Raw genomic sequence first — 20,895 nt, 5'->3', positions numbered from 1 at the left:
CGGCCACGGCCGGTGATCTTATACCTTTTCCCTTTCCTCTATTAGCAAGGAAGGAAGACCCTCGGCCTTTTCTGTATTTATTGGGCCGAAAGGACTGCATCTGATAGTGGTGTTTCTTTTGTGGTGCAGGCACATAAGGTAAAAATGATGACTTACCCGCGGTAGCCGTAGATACCAAATCAGCGAGGTCGTCACCAAACAATACACCACCTTTATACGGTAGAGACTCCATAGCTTTCTTAGAGTCAGCATAAGCGTTCCATTGATGAATCCACAATGCTCTCCTAGCTGAGACTAGCATGGCATTGGCCCTTGATCCCAAGAGGCCAATATCCCTCGCAGCTTCCTTTAGGTAGACTGCAGCATCCCTGATATAACCTAGTGTCAAAAGAACGCTATCCCTATCCAGGGTATCTATTTCAGATGACAAGTTATCTGCCCATTTTTCGATAGCGCTACTCACCCACGCAGATGCAATGGCTGGTCTGAGTAGCGTACCCGTGGTGACATAAATGGATTTCAATGTATTTTCCTTTAGGGCTGCCGTGTCAGGGGACGGAAGAACCACCTTTTTGGACAGCCGAGATAGAGCTTTGTCCACAATGGGGGGTGACTCCCATTTTTCCCTATGCCCAGAGGGAAACGGATACGCCACTGGAATCCTTTTGGGAATTTGAAACCTTTTGTCAGGATTTTCCCAAACCTTTTCACAAAGCATGTTCAGTTCATGAGAGGGAGGAAACGTTACCTCAGGCTTCTTTTCTTTATGCATACAGACCCTAGTATCAGGAACAGTAGGGTCCTCAGTGATATGTAATACGTCTTTTATTGCCACAATCATGAACTGAATGCTCTTTGCCGGTTTTGGATCTAATCTGGCATCACTATAGTCGACACTTGAGTCAGTGTCCGTGTCAGCCAGCTGGGCAAATGAATGTTTTTGTGACCCCGAGGGGGTCTGGACTTGAAACAACACATCCTTTACGGATTTCTTCCATGTCTGGTTCTGAGACTCAGATTTATCCAATTTCTTATTTATCAGAGCCACATTAGCATTCAAAGCACGGACTCAACACATTTACCCAATCAGGTGTCGTCAGTGCCGACAGGGTCACCCCCGCAGCTGTTGTGTCCCTAACATAGTCTCTTCCTGGGAAGAGCACTCCGCCTCAGACATGCCGACACACGTGCATCCAACACACACAGACACACTGAGCCTATAGGGGACAGACCCACAGTAAAGCCTGTCAGAGAGACACAGAGGGAGTTATTGCCAGCTCACACCCCAGCGCCCAATCCCGGTCTGAAAACACCACAGAAAATGTCCCAGACCTGCAGCGCTTTTATAAGTTACATATAATGTTATGCACCAAAATATTTGTCGTCCCCCCCCCCCCCCGTTTTGCACCCTGTTACTTGTACAGTAGTGTGAGGAAGGGCCAGCGTCTCTGTAGCCTTGTGTAGAGAAAATGGTGACGGGCTGTGTGCTGTGAGGGCTAAGCTCCGCCCCCGTAATGGCGCGCTTCAGACCCGCTCTTTATTAAAAAAAAATATACTGGCGGGGTTCCGGACAGTGCCCTGGCACTTAGTCCGCTCTTGCCAGGTAGTTATTGAGGCTAGATATGCTGCCCAGGGAGCCTTCCCCCCCCCCCGCGCGCCCTGCACCCTGTAGTGCCGCTGTGTAGTGGGAGCATGGCGCGCAGCGTGCGATCGCTGTGCGGTACCTCAAAGCCGTCACTGAAGTCTTCTGATCTTCTTCTACTCACCTGTCTTCTGGCTCTGCAAGGGGGATGACGGCGGGCTCTGGGAACGAGCATCTAGGCGTACCTAGCGATCATACCCTCAGGAGCTAATGGTGTCCTGTAGCCAAAGAAGCAGAGCCTTTAAACTCACAGAAGTAGGTCTGACTTCTCTCCCCTAAGTCCCACGAAGCAGGGAGACTGTTGCCAGCAGTACTCCCTGAAAATAAAAAAACTAACATAAAGTCTTTTCAGAGAAACTCAGTAGAGCTCCTCAGAGTGCATCCAGTCTGCCTGGGCACAGATTCTAAACTGGAGTCTGGAGGAGGGGCATAGAGGGGGGAGCCAGTTCACACCCCTTTGAAAGTCTTAAAGTGCCCATGTCTCCTGCGGATCCCATCTATACCCCATGGTTCTTGAAGTGACCCCAGCATCCTCTAGGACGTATGAGAAATAGGATTTTAATTACCTACTGGTAAATCCTTTTCTCGTAGTCCATAGAGGATACTGGGCGCCCGCCTGGTGCTTCATTTTTCCTGCACTGTTACTTAGTTAAGTAATGTTGGTTCAGCCATTGCTGTTCCTGTTTCAAGTTTGGTTAACTTGGCTTTACTCTTATTGTGTGTGCTGGTTCGGAATTTCACCACTATCCTTATCCATCCTTCTCTCAAAGTATGTCCGTCTCCTCGGGCACAGTTTCCTAGACTGAGTCTGGTAGGAGGGGCATAGAGGGAGGAGCCAGCCCACACTATCAAATTCTTAAAGTGCCCATGGCTCCTAGTGGACCCATCTATATCCCCATGGTACTAAATGGAACCCCAGTATCCTCTACAGACTACGAAAAAAGGATTTACCGGTAGGTAATTAAAATCCTATTTCTCTGACGTCCTAGTGGATGCTGGGTACTCCGTAAGGACCATGGGGAATAGACGGGCTCCGCAGGAGACTGGGCACTCTAAAAGAAAGATTAGGTACTATCTGGTGTGCACTGGCTCCTCCCTCTATGCCCCTCCTCCAGACCTCAGTTGAAATCTGTGCCCGGCTTGAGCTGGTTGCACACTAGGGGCTCTCCTGAGCTTCTAGTAAAGAAAGTATTTGTTAGGTTTTTTATTTTCAGTGAGATCTGCTGGCAACTGACTCACTGCTACGAGGGACTTAGGGGAGAGAAGCGAACCTACCTGCTTGCAGCTAGCTTGGGCTTCTAGGCTACTGGACACCATTAGCTCCAGAGGGATCAAACACAGTCCCAGCCTCGGTCGTCCGGTCCCGGAGCCGCGCCGCCGTCCCCCTTGCAGAGCCAGAAGCAAGAAGAACATCCTGGAAATCGGCGGCTGAAGACTCCGGTCTTCATTAAGGTAGCGCACAGCACTGCAGCTGTGCGCCATTGCTCCCTATGCACACCACATACTCCGGTCACTGATGGGTGCAGGGCGCTGGGGGGGGGGGGGCGCCCTGGGCTGCAATTAGAGTACCTTACATGGCGAACAGCACATAATATAGTCTAATAAACTATATATGTGCAAAAATCCCCCGCCATAATATAAATATAAGAGCGGGAGAAGTCCGCCGAGAAGGGGGCGGGGCTATCTCCCTCAGCACACTGGCGCCATTTCCTCTTCACAGCTCCGCTGGAAGACAGCTCCCCAGGCTCTCCCCTGCAGTTTCCAGGCTCAAAGGGTAAAAAAGAGAGGGGGGGCACTAAATTTAGGCGCAAAAACTGTATATGTAAAGCAGCTATAGGGAAAAATCACTTTGTGTTAGTGTAAATCCCTGATTATATAGCGCTGTGGTGTGTGCTGGCATACTCTCTCTCTGTCTCCCCAAAGGACTTTGTGGGGTCCTGTCCTCAGTCAGAGCATTCCCTGTGTGTGTGCGGTGTGTCGGTACGGCTGTGTCGACATGTTTGATGAGGAGGCTTATGTGGAGGCGGAGCAGGTGCCGATAAGTGTGATGTCACCCCCTGCGGGGTCGACACCAGAGTGGATGGATATGTGGAAGGTATTAACCGACAGTGTCAACTCCTTACATAAAAGGCTGGATGACGTAACAGCCGTGGGACAGCCGGCTTCTCAGCCCGTGCCTGCCCAGGCGTCTCAAAGACCATCAGGGGCTCACAAACGCCCGCTACCTCAGATGGCAGACACAGATGTCGACACAGAGTCTGACTCCAGTGTCGACGAGGATGAGACATATACACAATCCACAAGGGGCATCCGTTGCATGATTACGGCAATGAAAAATGTGTTACACATGTCTGACATTAACCCAGGTACCACTAAAAAGGGTATTATGTTTGGGGAGAAAAAGCAGCCAGTGTTTTTTCCCCCATCAGATGAGTTGAATGAAGTGTGTGAAGAAGCGTGGGGTTCCCCCGATAAGAAACTGGTAATTTCTAAAAAGTTACTGATGGCGTACCCTTTCCCGCCAGAGGATAGGTCACGTTGGGAGATATCTCCTAGGGTGGATAAGGCGCTCACACGCTTGTCAAAAAAGGTGGCACTGCCGTCTCAGGATATGGCCGCCTTGAAGGAGCCTGCTGATAGAAAGCAGGAGGCTATCCTGAAGTCTGTATATACACACTCAGGTACTATACTGAGACCTGCAATTGCTTCAGCATGGATGTGTAGTGCTGCTGCAGCGTGGTCTGATACCCTGTCAGATAATATTGATACCCTCGACAGGGATACTATTTTGCTAACCATAGAGCATATTAAAGACGTCGTCTTATATATGAGGGATGCACAGAGGGATATTTGCCGGCTGGCATCTAGAATTAATGCAATGTCCATTTCTGCCAGGAGGGTATTATGGACCCGGCAGTGGACAGGTGATGCTGATTCTAAAAGGCACATAGAGGTTTTGCCTTATAATGGTGAGGAATTGTTTGGGGATGGTCTCTCGGACCTCGTATCCACAGCAACAGCTGGGAAATCGACATTTTTACCTCAGGCTCCCTCACAACCTAAGAAAGCACCGTACTATCAGGTACAGTCCTTTCGGCCTCAGAAAGGCAAGCGGATCAAAGGTGCTTCCTTTCTGCCCAGAGGCAGGGGGAGAGGGAAAAAGCTGCACCAGACAGCCAGTTCCCAGGAACAAAAATCCTCCCCTGCTTCTACTAAGTCCACCGCATGATGCTGGGGCTTCACAGACGGAGCCAGGTGCGGTGGGGGCGCGTCTCCGGAACTTCAGCGACCAGTGGGTTCGCTCACAGGTGGATCTCTGGGTTCTACAAGTGGTATCTCAGGGATACAGGCTGGAATTCGAGGCGTCTCCCCCTCGCCGTTACCTCAAATCAGCCTTGCCAGCTACTCACCAGGACTGGGAGGTAGTACTGGCGGCAATTCACAAGCTGTACCTCCAGCAGGTGAAAATAAAAGTTCCCCTCCTTCAACAGGGACGGGGTTACTATTCCACAATGTTTGTGGTACCGAAACCAGACGGTTCGGTGAGACCCATTCTAAAATTGAAATCCTTGAACACTTATATAAGGAAGTTCAAGTTCAAAATGGAATCGCTCAGGGCGGTTATTGCAAGCCTGGAAGAGGGGGATTACATGGTATCACTGGACATCATGGATGCTTACCTACATGTCCCCATTTACCCACCTCACCAGGAGTACCTCAAGGTTGTGGTACAGAACTGACATTACCAATTCCAGACGTTGCCGTTTGGTCTGTCCACGGCACCGAGGGTGTGTTCCAAGGTAATGGCCAAAATGATGATACTCCTTCGAAAGAAGGGAGTTATAATTATCCCGTACTTGGACGATCTCCTGATAAAGGTGAGGTCTAAGGAGCAGTCGTTGATCGGAGTAGCACTATCTCAGGAAGTGCTACAACAGCACGGCTGGATCCTGAATATCCCAAAGTCGCAGCTGGTTCCTACGACGCGTCTGCTGATATTGGGCATGTTCTGGACACAGAACAGAAGAAGGTGTTTCTCCCGGAGGAGAAGGCCAAGGAGTTGTCATCTCTGGTCAGAGACCTCCTGAAACCAAAACAGGCGTCGGTGCATCATTGCACGCGAGTCCTGGAAAAGATGGTAGCTTCTTACGAAGCAATTCCCTTCGGCAGGTTCCATGCAAGGAATTTTCAGTGGGACCTGTTAGACAAGTGAGGATCGCATCTTCAGATGCATCGGCTGATCACCCTGTCCCCGAGGGCCAGGGTGTCTCTGCTGTGGTGGCTGCAGAGTGCTCATCTTCTCGAGGGCCGCAGATTCGGCATTCAGGACTGGGTCCTGGTGACCACGGATGCAAGCCTCCGAGGTTGGGGAGCAGTCACTCAGGGAAGGGATTTCCGAGGACAATGGTCGAGTCAGGAGACTTCCCTACACATATATATTCTGGACCTAAGGGCCATTTACAATGCCCTAAGGCAAGCAGAACCCCTGCTTCAAAACCAGCCGGTGCTGATTCAGTCAGACAACATCACGGCTGTCGCCCATGTAAACCGACAAGGCGGCACAAGAAGCAGGATGGCGTTGGCAGAAGCCACAAGGATTCTCCGATGGGCGGAGTATCACGTGCTAACACTGTCCGCAGTGTTCATTCCGGGTGTGGAAAACTAGGCAGGCACGACCTCCACCCGGGAGAGTGGGGACTTCATCCAGAAGTCTTCACGCAGATTGTGAACCGTTGGGAACGGCCACAGGTGGACATGATGGCGTCCCGCCTCAACAAAAAGGTAAAAAAGTATTGCGCCAGGTCAAGAGACCCTCAGGCGATAGCTGTGGACGCACTAGTGACACCGTGGGTGTACCAGTCGGTTTATGTGTTCCCTCCTCTTCCTCTCATACCCAAGGTACTGAGCATAGTAAGTAAGAGAGGAGTAAGAACTATACTCGTAGTTCCGGATTGGCCAAGAAGAACTTGGTACCCAGAACTACAAGAAATGATCTCGGAGGACCCGTGGCCTCTGTCTCTCAGACAGGACCTGTTACTGCAGGGGCCCTGTCTGTTCCAAGACTTACCGCGGCTGCGTTTGAAGGCTTGGCGGTTGAACGCCGGATCCTAACGGAAAAGGGCGTTCCAGATGAAGTGATTCCTACGCTGTTAAAGGCTTGGAAAGACGCTGCCTGAAGTTCAGACGTTGTTAAGGGAGTGCTGCATATTCAGCCCCTTTTTGTGCCTCCAGTGGAACCTTGGGATCTCAACGTAGTGTTGGATTTCCTAAAATCACATTGTTTTGAGCCACTTCAGAACGTGGAGTTGAAGTATCTCAAGTGGAAAGTGGTCATATATATATATATTTGGCCTTGGCTTCGGCTAGGCGTGTGTCAGAATTGGCGGCTTTGTCATGTGAAAGCCCCTATCTGATCTCCCATAGGGACAGGGCAGAATTGAGGATTCGGCCCCAATTTCTACCTAAGGTGGTATCAGCGTTTCATTGAACCAACCTATTGTGGTGCCAGCGGCTACTCGGGACTTGGAGGCCTCCAAGTTGCTGGATGTAGTCCGGACCCTGAAAATCTATGTTTCCAGGACGGCTAGAGTCAGAAATACTGACTCGCTGTTATCCTGCATGCACCCAACAAGCTGGGTGCTCCTGCTTCTAAGCAGACTATTGCTCGCTGGATCTGTAGCACGATTCAACTTGCACATTCTGCGGCTGGACTGCCACATCCTAAATCAGTAAAAGCCCATTCCATCGAGGAAGGGGGCTCTTCTTGGGCGGCTGCCCAAGGGGTCTCGGCATTACAACTTTGCTGAGCTGCTACCTGGTCGGGGTCAAACACGTTTGCAACGTTCTACAAGTTTGATACCCTGGCTGAGGAGGACCTTGAGTTTGCTCATGCGGTGCTGCAGAGTCATCCGCACTCTCCCGCCCGTTTGGGAGCTTTGGTATAATCCCCATGGTCCTTACGGAGTACCCAGCATCCACTAGGACGTCAGAGAAAATAAGAATTTACTCACCGGTAATTATATTTCTCATAGTCCGTAGTGGATGCTGGGAGCCCGTCCCAAGTGCGGACTCTCTGCAATACGTGTATATAGTTATTGCTTAACTAAAGGGTTTTGTTATGAGCCATCTGTTAATGAGGCTCATTTGTTGTTCATACTGTTAACTGGGTATAGTTATTACAAGTTGTACGGTGTGATTGGTGTGGCTGGTATGAGTCTTACCCTGGATTCCAAATCCTTTCCTTGTAGTGTCAGCTCTTCCGGGCACAGTTTCCCTAACTGAGGTCTGGAGGAGGGGCATAGAGGGAGGAGCCAGTGCACACCAGATAGTACCTAATCTTTCTTTTAGAGTGCCCAGTCTCCTGCGGAGCCCGTCTATTCCCCATGGTCCTTACGGAGTACCCAGCATCCACTACGGACTACGAGAAATAGAATTACCGGTGAGTAAATTCTTATTTTTTTCAGATTTATTGTTTTTATAATCCATCTGACTTTGCCCATACATTAGATATTTTTCAGTGATTTGCAGATAATTTTCAGCTAAATATCTGCCAATCTTGAAATACTTATCAGTTTAATAGAAACAGTCTGCAAATCTGCTGATTGTTGCCCATACACTAGCAATATACAGTCCCAATTGATCTGTGAAATTAAAACATTTTTAAAAACCTGATTTAACAATCCCAATCGATTTGTGGGTGAAATCTGTGATCTATGAACCCCATACATTGCATATTTATTTGCACAGGATGGCGGTCATTAGGTCGACATACATTGGGTCGACCACGTTTGGTCGATATGCATTAGGTCGACATGGAAAAAAAGGTCAGCATGAGTTTTTCCCAATTTTATTGTATTTTTTAAAAAAATTTGGCCTTTTTCATAGTTAACGATCCACGTGGACTACAATTGGGAACGGTAAACTGTGCTGAGCGCAGCGGCGCAAGGCACCGTGCCCGAAGCATGGCGCTCTCTGCGAGGGGTCACGGTGCACTAAATAGGATTTTAATACCTACCGGTAAATCCTTTTCTCTTAGTCCATAGAGGATGCTGGGGTCACTTCAAGAACCATGGGGTATAGACACGATCCGCAGGAGACATGGGCACTTTAAGACTTTCAACTGGTGTGACCTGGCTCCTCTCTCTATGCCCCTCCTCCAGACTCCAGTTTAAGGAACTGTGCCCAGGGAGACGGACATTTCGAGGAAAGGATTTATTGTTAAACCACGGTGAGCATCTTACCAGCTCACACCTCAAGCATGCCGCAGAACGTGGCATAGAACAAAACACAAGCCAACGGCATGAAGAATATGCTGACAAAAAACCATAACACAACCTGTGTGTAACCACAACCAATAACTACAGATATAGTACGCACTGGGACGGGCGCCCAGCATCCTCTACGGACTAAGAGAAAAGGATTTACCGGTAGGTATAAAAATCCTATTTTCTCATACGTCCTAGAGGATGCTGGGGTCACTTCAAGAACCATGGGGATATACCAAAGCTCTAGAATGGGCGGGAAAGTGTGGACGACTCTGCAGTACCGAATGACCAAACGTGAGGTCAACCTCGGACAAGGTATTAAAGCTGTAAAACATAGCCCAATTATTTGCTAAATAACCGCTCTGCAAAGTTGCAATGCCGAGACTCCCCGGTCAACCGCCCCGGACGAGACCACCTTTCTAGTAGAATGGGCCTTCACCTATTTCGGTAACGGCAATCCTGCCATGAGATGAGCATGCTGAATCGTACCACAGCTCCAGCACGCAACGGTCTGCTTTGAAGTAGGACACCCAATCTTGCTGGGAGCAAACAGGACAAACAGAGGCTGTGTTCCTAAACGGAGCCGTCCTGGCGCCATAAATTTTCAAAAACTCTGACCACATGCAGAGACTTCGATTCAGCGAAGGCGTCCATAGCCACAGGCACCACCATAGGTTGGTATATGTGGAAGAAAGAAACCACCTTCGGTAGAAATTATTGACGAGTTTCCAACTCTGCTCTATCTTCATGGAAGATCAAATAAGGTCTCTTGTGAGGCCAGACCGCTAACTCAGACACTCGCCTTGTGCATGCCAAGGCCAACCTGACGACCACTTTACCAGTGAGGAGTTCCACTCCGCCTTACGTAAAGGTTCGAACCAATGTGATTGAAGGAACTGCAACATCCCATTAAGATCCCCTGGTGCCACTGGGGCACAAAAGGAGGATGGATGTGCAACACCCCCTTCACGCCAGTCTGAACTTCTGAAAGGGAGTCCAATTGAGTCTGAAAGAGAACCCGATAAGGCCAATTTTGATTGCTAAAAACTCTACAGGCGTTTTCTTGGATTCACACCAAGAAATATATTTTCTCCAAACCGGTAGTAATGTTTAGACGTTAACCCTTTTCTAATCCGAATAAGTGTGGGAACTACTTCCTTGGGAATATCCTTACGGACTAAGATCTGGTGCTCAACTGTCAAACTTAAGTCCTAATACACGCATGGCCCCTGCCGCCACAGGTCCTCGCGCAAAGGAAAAGGCCAGGGATCTCCTATGAGTAATTCCTGAGATCTGGATACCAAGCTCTCCTTGAACAGTCTGGGACCATGAGGCTCGCCCGAATTTCCTTTTTATGAACCCAGAACTTTTGGAACGAGAGAAAACGTAGGGTATACATATACCGACTGAAAACACCCACGGTGTCACCAGTGTCTTCACTGTTCCTGTTTGAGGGTCCCTTGACCTGGAACTCTGAAGCTTCTTGTTGAGACGAGATGCCATCATTCCTACTTGAAGAAATCCCAATGATATGTCTTCGAAGACTACTTGGAAGAGGTCTCCCCTCTCCTGGATGGAGATCGTCTGCTGAGGAAGTCTGCTTCCCAGTCGTCCACTCCTGGAATGAACATTACTGGCAACCGCTTGCATGTTTTTCCGCCTCGCGAAAAATCCTTGTGGCTTCTGCCATTTCTGTTCTGTTTTTCGTTGTAGAAAATCGTTGTAAACGGCCCTTAACTCTAGACCGTTAATGTGGTGATCAGTTTCCTAACTTGACCATCTTCCTTGGAAGTTTTCCTTTTGAGTGACTGGCCCCCCAGCATTGGAGGCTTGCATCCGTGGTCACTAGGATCCAGGCCTGGATCCCGACCCTGCGCCCCTCTAGGAGGTGAGAACTGCGCAGCCACCACAGGAGTGAGATTCTGGTCTTGGAAGAGAGGATTATCCTCCGGTGTAGGTGGGAACCGGACCCCTTGTCCAACAGGTCCCTCTGGAACACCCTGGCATGGAACCTGCCAAATTGAGTGGCCTCGTAGGCCGCAACCATCTTATCCAGCAACCGAATGTATTGATGAATTGACACTCTTGCTGGTCTCAGAATTTGTTTGACCAGACTCTGGATCTCCAGAGCCATTTCCACTGGAAGAACAAAACTCCTTGCAGTTCTGTGTCTAGCATTATTCCCAAACAGACAACCGCATCGTTGGGACCAACAGTGATTCTGGCAAGTGCAGGAGCTAAACCTTGCTGTTGAAGAACTGTCAGGGAGAGTGCAACGTTTTGAACTCGCCGTTATCAGGGAACCGTCCCAGTACGGGATAACTGTGACTCCTTACTAGCGACGGAGAAGCATCATTACCACCATCACCCTGGTGAAAATCCTTGGAGCCGTGGACAGACCCACGCCAACGTCTGAAATTGGTAACGACACCCCTGAATTGCAAACCTCAGGCAAGCCTAATGCGGGGGTTCTTCATGTCTACTGAGACAATGGAAAAAAAATATATATATTTTTTTTTAGATTGGAGATCACTGTCCTGAGAGATTCCATCTTGGATTTGAATTTCTTTTAGTAGAAATTGAGGGATTTCAGATTTAGGATTGGTCTGACCGAGCCATCTGGTTTCGGGACTACGAAGAGGCTTGAATACAAAAACCTTCTCCCTGTTGTGACAGGGGAAAACCAGGTCAATGACCTGATCCTAATACAACCTTAGTATTGTGTCGCATACTACCTCCCTGTCCGGAGGAGAATCTCTAATTTGAAAAATTGGTGAGGGGAAAACGTCTGGAAACTCCAGTATGTACCCGTGGGACACTATTCGTAAAACCCACAGGTCCAGGTCCGTTCCGGGACTGACTGAAGAGCTTTCAGACGTGGCCCCACCGGTGTGGACTCCCGCAAGAGAGTCCCAGCGTCATGCGGTGGATGTGGCAGAACAGAGGATGATGTCTACTCCTGTGATCTTGAAGAGGTTGCGGACCTCTTCCCTTTTCTCCCTCCTCTATCTGCAAAGAAAAGGGAATCTGTATCTATTGGGCCGAGATGACTGCAACCGACAATAATGCGTCATCATCCGTTGTGAGGGAACATAGGGCAAGAAGGTAGACTTACCAGCGGCAGCTGTCGAGATCAAATTAACTAGGCCATCACCAAACCAGGCTTCACCTTCATAGGGCAGAGACTCTATTTCTTCTCGGAGTCAGCATTAGCATTACATTGGTGAATACACAACGCCCTCCTAACCGAGACCGCCATGGAATTGGCCTGTGAACCCAATAGTCCTATATCCTTTGTAGTCTCACGAAAGTATGCTGCAGTGTTCTTGATATGACCCAACGTAAGGAGGGTATCTATATTGGATGACAAGTCATCTGACCAATTTTTGAATACTACTACTCCCCCATGCGCATGTAATGGCAGGTCTATCCAACGTACGCGTGGACACATAACCAGAAAAATAACATATCTTCCTGTATACGATCCGCTGGATTTGTGACAGGGCCCCGTGCAGAACAGGGGGTGACTCACACTTTATTCTGTCCGCGGCGGGAAAAGAATAAACAATCGGAATCCACTTGAGGATTTGAAACCATCTTGTCAGGGCTGACCTAGACTTTCTCACACAGAGCGCTCAGCACATGAGAAGGAGGAATGTTACCTCAGCATTCATTCTAAATGTATATATATATATATATATATATATATATATATACACCCATATATAGACCCTTTTGTCAGTAACAGCAGTGTCCTCAGTGACGTTAATACGTCCTTAATTTGCACTAATCATATACTGAATGCTCTCTTTATTATTTTTTGTGGATCTAATCAGGAAACATTATGGTCGACATAGGAAACAGTATCCATGTCGATATCAGGGAGTAATAACTGGGCAAAATAATCTGTTTTGAGACCCCCAGGGGTCTGAGGAAAATATAGCTATGATCTTCCATAGATATTTCTACGTCTGTGTCTGGGACACAGATTTTTGCAACCTTACTATATATATATATATATATATATATATATATATATAAGAAAAACACAAAATTCCCAAGTGCGCTAAAGTGAAACGTAATTACACAATTCTTCTAGTGTTCGAAGGAATGTAGACTGGAGGATGTTTAAATCTGGGGACCTTTTACAAGGTGTGAGCTCGAAAGGGAGTATCTTCACAAATTAGGTTGCGATTTTCTGACTGACAAACCCAACGCGTTTCGTCTTATCGACTTCATCAGGGGGTAACAAATATGGGAAAAAGAACCAATTAGCTCTTGATGAGTTTATATATAAAGGGTCATAACCTCAAATGTAAAATTAATCAAAATCTCCTATATCGAGACTTAGTAGATGGAGCTCTTATATCGGGGCTCCTGATTGGAGCATAAATGATGATCCTTCTCAGAAGGATTTGGCTGTATGTGGAAGTGACTTCCACATACAGCCAAATCTCTCCCAGGATCTATTCTGTGAGACTTACTGAGGAAGGAAAATATATGTTTCACTTTAGCGCACTTGGGAATTTTGTGTTTTTCCTGTATGCTTTTGAGGTCTCCCAACAAAGATCTCTCCCGTTGTGCTGCTCCCAGGTTGGCGCGAGATAAAGATACTATTGTGTTTATATATATATATATATATATATATATATACATACATCCATATATAGAGCCTTTCTGATATGCATCACATTATCATGCCAAATTTTACCCAGTCAGATATCAGTGGTGCCGACAGGGCCACCCACACACGACTGTGTCCCCACTATATTTTCCTCTTGGGAAAAAAACATTCAGCCACTGACATGTTAACACACATGTACCAAGCCCCATCAGGAGTCGGCGGTGCTGACAGGGTCACTCCCACAGCCGTTTGTGGGAAGATCACTCAGCCTCAGACATGCCGACACACGTGTACCAAACACCCACCGACACACCGGGCATATAGTGGACAGACCCACAGTAAAGTCTGTCAGGGAGACACAGATGTAGTTTTCCAGCTCACAACCCAGCGCTCAATCCCGGTTCTGAAAACTTTTATATAATCAGACCTGTAGCGCTTTTATAACTAACTCATATTGCACCAAAACAACTGTGCCCCCCCCCCCCCCCCCGTTTTTCACTCTGATATGTGTGAGGAAGGACCAGCGTCTCTACAACTCTGTGGAGAGAAAATGGCGCTGATGAGAGCTATGAGGGCTAAGCCACGCCCCCTTAATGGCACGCTTCAGCCCCGCTATTTTTCATTATATTTATACTGGCGGGGGTCAGGATTTAGTGCCCAGGCACTCATACCAATCTTTACCAGTCACATATGAGGATTTATATGCTGCCCAGGGCGCCCCCCCCCCCCCCCCCCGCGCCCTGCACCCTACAGTGCCGATGTGTGTGGGAGCATTTTCTTCTTCTACTCACCTGTCTTCTGACTTCTGGCTCTGAAAGGGGGATGACGGCGGGCTCTGGGAATGAACCCCTAGGCATACCTAGTGTTTCAAACCCTCAGGAGCTAATGGTGTCCTATAACCAAAGAAGCAGAGCCTTTAAACTCACTAGAAGTAGGTCTGACTTCTCTCCCCTAAGTCCCACGAAGCAGGGAGACTGTTGCCAGCAGCCCCCCTGAAAATAAAAAACCTAACATAAAGTCTTTTCAGAGAAACTCAGTAGAGCTCCTCAGAGTGCATCCAGTCTCACTGGGCACAGATTCTAAACTGGAGTCTGGAGGAGGGGCATAGAGGGAGGAGCCAGGTCACACCATATGAAAGTTAAAGTGCCCATGTCTCCTGCAGATCGCGTCTATACCCCATGATTCTTGAAGTGACCCCAGCATCCTCTAGGACGTATGAGAAATTGGGGTTCCCCGTCACTTTTCGAAGAAAACTACACCAAATTAAGTAAAAAAAACTTATGTCGACCTTTTTCCATTTGAACCTAGCATATGTCGACCTAATGAACATGTTGACCTAGTGATCTTGTCGACCAAACATGGTCTACCCAATGTATGTCGACCTAACTCATGTAGACCTAATGAACCACACCCATTTGCACAATCGTCTGCAAATTGCCCCAGTCGATATCTGATGAGCCCCTTCACACCATTGTTAGCTCACTGTAGCCTACAAACTAAGGGGGTCATTCCGAGTTGATCGTAGCTGTGCTAAAACAGCGCGGGCACAGTTCCGACCTTATCGCTGCGCTGCTAACAACTGCAGCATGCGATCAGGTCGGAATGACCCCCTAAGTTTCTGCTAATATATTTGGACTGGGGAAAGATTCTTTGGAAACCAAGCAAATTTCAAACATGGGGGTCTATCTGGAGAGAGATAACGTGACGGGAGCGAAAGTACCAGCCTATCAGCTCCTAACTGCCATGTTATAGTATGTTTGAAAAATTATATTTGGTCGGTTGGTACTTTAGCTCCCTCTGGGAGGCACTCGATATCCCGGCTGTCGGGATCCAGGCGCTCTACAGACCAGCGCCGGAATCCTGACCGACGGGATACCGACAACTATTCTCCCTCTTGGGGTGTCCACGACACCCCTGGAGGGAGAATAAATACCGTGGCGCCACCGTGCCCGCAACATGGCGAGCGCAGCGATCCCGCAAGGGGCTCTTTTGCGCTCAGCCCAGTGCCGGCATTCCGGCGGTCGGGATCCCGGCGCCGGTATCATATCCTCCAACTGTACCTTTTTTTTTTTAGTCTGTATCGACTTTTGGCTCTCCAAACTTCCATTGAAAGTATAGGAAAACCTTTTACCCGTGGCCACGCCCTCTTTTCTAATTTGTACCGATTTTTATGTGGATCCCGACCACCGATATATCGTAGTCAGAGGTGTAACTAGGGTTTTCTGAGCCCAGGGCAAGATGAAGAGTGGCGCCCCCTTCCCCACCCCCCCCCCCAAAAAAACAAAAAAAAACCAAAAGAAGTATGTGCGCGCGTGGCGAAAAAATGGGCATGGCCACACTCAAGGGGTGTGGCCACGTGCCATAAGGGGTGTGGCCACTGAAAATGCCCCACAGTGCCAGTTACAATGCCCCACAGTGCCAGATACATGCCCCACAGTGCCAGATACATGCCCCACAGTGCCAGTTACAATGCCCCACAGTGCCAGATACATTGCACCACAGTGCCAGATACATGCCCCACAGTGCCAGTTACATTGCCCCACAGTGCCAGATACATGCCCCACAGTGCCAGTTACATTGCCCCACAGTGCCAGATACATGCCCCACAGTGCCAGTTACATTGCCCCACAGTGCCAGTTACATGCCCCACTGTGCCAGTTACATGCCCCACTGTGCCAGATACATGCCCCACAGTGCCAGTTAAATGCCCCAGTGCCAGATACATGCCCCCCCCCCACCCACTCACCGCTTCTTCCCGTGGCCGTGCTATGTGAGGGGAGGATAACGCAGCCTCTCCTGCCCCTCACCGCTCCAGGTCTCCGGCGGCGGCTATGTGGCGCTGGTTCGCTAGCCAATCAGAGCTCGCGGACCGGCAGCCAATCAGGAGCCGGTCCGCAAGCTCTGATTGGCTAACGCCGCCGGAGACCGGACACACGCAGCACTGCTGGTGCTGGCAGCAGCGGTAAGGGGAGGGAGAGACGCTGCGCACTCCTCCCCTCACATTGCGGTGTGACGGGGGCGAGTGTGGCACGATGCCCTGGCCGTGCTCCCCCCCCCCTTCTGGGCCTGCCAAGGCGCCCAGGGCACGTGCCCCACTCGCCCTACCCTAGTTACGCCTCTGATCGTAGTACACCCCTCCCTCCACTTTATCTCTCTGCAAGGCTTAGTACATAGACCCCATGATGTTCTATTTAAAAAACAAAACCCATGCCTCTTTCCCTAGAACGTGTATTTCAGCCTGCCATTAACAACATCCTGTGAGCGAGCTCCTGCTACTACATGTAGACAGGGTAAAGATATGCCTCGGAACTGTTGTTTAGGCTATCGGGGAATCTGTTCTGAGTGCACCCTACGAGCGCGATGAGTGCTACGGTGAGGAGGCTGTGTGCAGCAGCGAGACCCGGATTGGAGTTGTAGTTGCTATGGAGACGCGACCCGCAGTAGCGGCCAGGCCGGAGTTGGAGCTATGGTTGCTATAGAGACGAGGCCTGGTTCAGCCTAGAATCCTAGACAGGAATTGTATCAGCGATTAGAGCGGCTTCTTTAAAACTGCGGAAACGCTGTCTGCGGAGGTGAGGACACGTAATAGTGACCGTATGTACTGTTGGGTGTTCTAATAGATACATACACTATAGCTCTGTCTGCAACTGATACCTGCTATCAGGCCCCTAGATTGATGTTCTCTGACAGCGTGTAGAGATTTGTTTATAGACTTTATGGGGGGAATTCAATTGTTTGAAAAGTCTTTTGGGTGTCTGTTTTTTCCTATCTAATAGACAGAAAATAAAAACCAGACACCCAACCGACTTTTCAAACAATTGAATTCCACCTATATATGTTCATATATTTAGTAAACTACAATTTGTAGATATGTTGTGCAAAAGTAAATCTAACGAATTTCTCCACTATGTTCAGCAGAAAGTAACAGAATACTTAATTGTATAGTCATCTTGCACATCTAGGTTTTTGCTCATTGTGCCTCATGGGGGTAATTCATAGTTGATCGCAGCAGAAAATTTGTTATCAGTTGGCCAAAACCATGTGCACGGCTTTTGGGAGGGGGGCGGCGGCGGCGGCAGATATAACATGTGCAGAGAGAGTTAAGGCCCATACACACTTGACGATGCTCACGTCGTTAACGACTTCCCTTGAACTTCCCTTGAACAGCTGAGCAAACGACATGAGCATACACACTACTAACGACCAAAGACCAAAGACCATTCATCGTTGAAGCATCCAAGCTGAAGAGTTTATTAAAATAATGAGCTGGGAACAGGGCTGGTGAACAGTGGCTTGGTCGTTGGTCGTTCACACCATACACATTCAATGATGTCTCTGGTCGGTAACGACCATAGTGGAAATTGAGCATACATGCTCCACAGATAAGCGAGGGTCGTTAACGTCCCGCGGGGCCGCGCATCGGTGGTCGTTGGATGCATACACACTTGACGATATAATGAGCGACGTCGTTGATGAGGGCTGAAATGAACGACGTCGCTCATTTTATCGTCAAGTGTGTATGGGCCTTTAGATTTGGGTGGGGTGTGTTCAAACTGAAAGCTAAATTGCAGTGTAAAAATAGAGCAGCCAGTATTTACCCTGCACAGAAACAACATAACCCACCCAAATCTAACTCTCTCTGCACATGTTATATCTGCCACCCCTCCTGCAGTGCACGTTGTTTTGGCCAACTGCTAACAAATTTTCTGCTGCGATCAACTCTGAATTACCACCATTGTACAGTATACAATATATAAGGAACTTTGTGTCATATTGGGCCACATTTAGAGTTGCACACAGCTGCAGCTGTATCTTATACCAGTGCTGCGGCCAAGTCTACAAAACTGAGATACACACTTGCAGTTGCAGCGTCTTTCAGCCTCTCTGTGTGTCTTTTATGTGCACCATGAAAACTTACCCCATCTCTATGGCAGGTGCAGTTTCTGCGTCTGACTATGAGATACTGGGGGTCATTCTAAGTTGATCGCACGTAGCAACTTTTTGCTGCTCCTGCGATCAACCTGACGCTGCCTACGGGGGAGTGTATTTTAGCATAACAGGGATGCGAACGCTTGTACAGCCCTGCTATGCTAAAAGAGTTTCTAGCAAAACAAGACCAGCCCTATACTTACTTACCATTTGCAATGGATCCAGCGATGCAGGTCCCGGATTTGACGTCAGACATCCGCCCTCAAAACGCCTGGACACGCCTGCGTTCGCTGGACCACTCCCGGAAAAAGGTCAGTTGACGCCCCGACACGCCTTCCTCCTGTCAATCTACGACCGCTTTCCTCGTTCCCGGCGTCAGCCATCACCAGGCAACGACGCGCGTGCGCAGTTACGACCCGATCGCACCGCTACGAAGAAGTGCAGCGTGCGATTTGGTCGGAATGACCCCCACTGTGGGGTGGATGTAAGAAGTGGCGTTATGGGGGAGAAGCGGTATCTGTGCCGTGATATGTACGGATACTGCTTCTCCACCATGTATAAAGGAGAAGTGTGCCCTGTGACAGGGATGCTATGTGCCCGTCATTATCGGCACTGCTTTCTATAAGATAGCACGCCAAAATTTGGGGGCAATGTATTAATGGACAGTAGCCCTGACCGTTCTGTAAGGTTTACCAACTTTCTGCTTGCCCCAAGTTCGAGGGGGCAGCTGAGTTGGCATTGCAGGCATGTGGCCTTGTTACGGGTGGGACCAGTATTGTATAGCAGGGGGAAGGACTATAAAGCTATTACTGAAGGGTTGCTATAACAAATAGTGTGCAATAACACCAGTATTACAGATATCATATGATCACTGGATAAGAGCTTAAATTGTTGTAAAACATTTAGTGACTCTGTTTAGCAATAACAAACTTATCTATCTACAATAAATGCATCTTCTGGAGAATGGATACTATACTGAGTAAACCCGCAAACATTAACTTTTGATTGTGTCAATAAAGGTGATTTACTTAGGAACTATATATGGATTTATTGCTATAAACAGTATAACAGCGGCACTCAGTCTAGGTGCCACATCAGTTTAATTTTACATTATACTGTATGGGAATCAATCAATGTTATACTCCTAGTGGTAATCACACAGCATTTTGAATTAATCTCTGGGTATCAACACGAGAATTGTCTAGATAATACATTTATTAGACTGATTATAGTCTCACTATTACATTGTATATAGACCGTTGATTAATCACCCTAGAGCATTCAGATCCGTAGTAAGACATAACCAAATTGAATAAATAAGAGATACAACACAGGTAGCGAGCCTTTGTTTTTAAAATTCACTTTATTCAGTATTTCATTAGTGTAATTTCTCTATCGTCCTAAGTGGATGCTGGGGTTCCTGAAAGGACCATGGGGAATAGCGGCTCCGCAGGAGACAGGGCACAAAAAAGTAAAGCTTTTACCAGATCAGGTGGTGTGCACTGGCTCCTCCCCCTATGACCCTCCTCCAGACTCCAGTTAGATTTTGTGCCCGAACGAGAAGGGTGCAATCTAGGTGGCTCTCCTAAAGAGCTGCTTAGAGAAAGTTTAGCTTAGGTTTTTTACTTTACAGTGAGTCCTGCTGGCAACAGGATCACTGCAACGAGGGACTTAGGGGAGAAGTAGTGAACTCACCTGCGTGCAGAGTGGATTTGCTGCTTGGCTACTGGACACTAGCTCCAGAGGGACGATCACAGGTACAGCCTGGATGGTTACCGGAGCCGCGCCGCCGGCCCCCTTGCAGACGCTGAAGAGAGAAGAGGTCCAAAATCGGCGGCTGAAGACTCCTGAGTCTTCATAAAGGTAGCGCACAGCACTGCAGCTGTGCGCCATTTTCCTCTCAGCACACTTCACACAACAGTCACTGAGGGTGCAGAGCGCTGGGGGGGGCGCTCTGAGAGGCAAATAAAAACCTTGTTAGAGGCAAAAAATACCTCACATATAGCCCACAGAGGCTATATGGAGATATTTAACCCCTGCCTAACTTCAAAAATAGCGGGAGACGAGGCCGCCGAAAAAGGGGCGGGGCCTATCTCCTCAGCACACAGCGCCATTTTCTCTCACAGAAAAGCTGGAGAGAAGGCTCCCAGGCTCTCCCCTGCACTGCACTACAGAAACAGGGTTAAAACAGAGAGGGGGGGCACTGATTTTGGCGATATTGTATATATATAAAAGATGCTATAAGGGAGAAACACTTATATAAGGTTGTCCCTATATAATTATAGCGTTTTTGGTGTGTGCTGGCAGACTCTCCCTCTGTCTCCCCAAAGGGCTAGTGGGTCCTGTCCTCTGTCAGAGCATTCCCGGTGTGTGTGCTGTGTGTCGGTACGTGTGTGTCGACATGTATGAGGACGATGTTGGTGAGGAGGCGGAGA

At 48.5% G+C, this 20,895-nt stretch overlaps 1 protein-coding gene and 1 long non-coding RNA gene across 4 annotated transcripts in view; one reads left to right on the top strand and one right to left on the bottom strand.

Moving 5' to 3' along the window:
* The window catches only part of LOC135056288 (uncharacterized), a 78,996-nt gene that overhangs the window by 41,242 nt on the left and 16,859 nt on the right, over positions 1 to 20,895 (bottom strand). The gene's annotated exons all lie outside the window — the stretch shown is intronic.
* The window catches only part of CCDC57 (coiled-coil domain containing 57), a 289,296-nt gene continuing 285,196 nt past the window's right edge, over positions 16,796 to 20,895 (top strand). Inside the window, exon 1 of one of the 3 annotated variants that reach the window (XM_063961241.1) lies at positions 16,796 to 17,103. The gene's annotated coding sequence lies outside the window, so the exon portion shown is untranslated. The remainder of the gene's footprint in view (positions 17,104 to 20,895) is intronic. The other 2 variants (XM_063961240.1, XM_063961242.1) reach the window with 2 other exon arrangements.

Source organism: Pseudophryne corroboree, chromosome 3, assembly GCF_028390025.1.
Source record: "Pseudophryne corroboree isolate aPseCor3 chromosome 3, aPseCor3.hap2, whole genome shotgun sequence".
Taxonomy (NCBI): Eukaryota; Metazoa; Chordata; class Amphibia; order Anura; family Myobatrachidae; genus Pseudophryne; species Pseudophryne corroboree.
The sequence above is the reverse complement of the archived record's forward strand: the minus strand, read 5'-3'. Positions and strand labels throughout refer to the sequence as shown.